Source organism: Myotis davidii, unplaced genomic scaffold, assembly GCF_000327345.1.
Source record: "Myotis davidii unplaced genomic scaffold, ASM32734v1 scaffold135, whole genome shotgun sequence".
Classification (NCBI taxonomy): domain Eukaryota; kingdom Metazoa; phylum Chordata; class Mammalia; order Chiroptera; family Vespertilionidae; genus Myotis; species Myotis davidii.
The window spans coordinates 3,583,815-3,585,574 of NW_006289813.1; positions in this window are offsets into that span (position 1 = coordinate 3,583,815).

Below are 1,760 nucleotides of genomic sequence, written 5' to 3' on the forward strand. Positions count from 1 at the left end.
TGTCTACGAGTGGCATCAGCTATGGTCATTCATTCATACAACCAATATTTACTGAGTGCTGGTTGTGCAAAGCCCTGTGCTAGGTACTTAATATATGCTCTCTCATTGAATGGGTGGCAACAAAACTGTGGGGACAATGCTATTAATCCCCATTTGCAGGTGCCCAAACTGAGGCTCATAGGGGCTAAGCTGCCTAAGGCCACAGAACCAGGAGGGGGACGTCACCTCTTTGGCACTCCGAAGGGAGCTGCCTGGTCTGCATCTGGGACAGGGAAGTTAAGAAGGATGCTCCTCCACCAGAGAGACACTGACTCCCCAGGCCAGAGGAAATGGGGTCCTTCTTCCTGGGAAGCAGTGGGCCCAAGGCCTTGGGAGGGACCTCAGGGGTCAGGGAAAGGGAGAACTTCGGTCTCCTGTCTCGGTAGGTGGTGGTGTTCACTATGAAAGTTTCTATGTCCAGTGACAAAATGACTAGTGGAGGCCCACAGTGGTTCCCAAGCATGTAGTTAGAGTTCACGGGAAGAGAAGGAGCAGGAAGATCAGAGACAGTGGAGGAGGATCGTGTCTGCGGTGGCAGTTAGCAGCCAAACACAACACGAAGGCTCTTGCCTCCTGAAACGTCCAGCTTTGAATCACAGAGCCTGTTCCTGCTTGACAGCCACAACTGCTCCCCCGCCCCCCACACACACACACCCCACCATTTCCAGACATGCCAGGTGGCCTCACTGACCTATTTCAACACAACTGGAGCTGGATGATTCCCGTGTTGGCTTTGGGGTAAATTTTGAGAAAGAAAGGTGGGTTTTTCTCTGTTTCAGTTAGAGCAGGACCATTGAGGCTTGAAAACTTGGGCCATTAGGTTGCTGCCAGCAGGCACATTCTTTGACCTTCTGTGGTGGGTCCACAGAGTGGAACCAGGTGTTCTTTCAGCTCATGCCAGAATGTATTGGCCGCCCAACTGGCCACCTGCCTCCACCCCACCGACGGGGCTTTGGCTGGCTCTCTACCAAACAGCTGTGCTGGGAGCCACAGGTGGCCGCCCACGCTTGTGCCCAGGCCAGCAGCTGCGCTGGCCTGGCTCAGCCTGGCAAGATGGACCTCATGTCCCTCTGCCCCTTTGCCCCAACTTCTCCCCAAGCCAGGTCACTCAAGGGGCTGAAGAGAAGGAAAACCAAAGCTTATATACACCAAAAAATTGCTTTTGTGGTTCAAAGGCAATCAAAAAGCATACCGCTAAAAATCTTCAATATAATTAATTTTGATATTTTATTTCAATCATTCAAATTAATCTGATTAAAATTAATAGATAATTAGTTCCTGTTTGTTGGGTGTATTATTGTTAGAATAAAAGTATACTGATACTATGTATTTATATAAATATAAAGGCAAAGGTTGATCACATTCCAACTTCAAAAAAATAGCAATATCTGGGAATTCTAGGAATCTAGACAATAAAGAGAATTATTTGATATTCTGTGGTATTCTGTAACAATACCCACAGAAGTAGCTAAAATATAATATGAATTTGAATTAAAGTGAGTAGCAAACACTGTTATCATGGCTAAACTAATTGCAATAAAAATCATTTGATTCATAGTCTTAAACTTTAGAACATAAAAGGCAAAATTGAGAAATTAAGTATTTTATTTTGAGTTTAAAAAGAGAAAGTATTTGTTGAGCCAGGGAGATGTCATTATGTACTGACTCAGGATCCAAGTCCCCACCAATGTGGGCGCTCCTGCTGGAGGAAGTATAGGGGA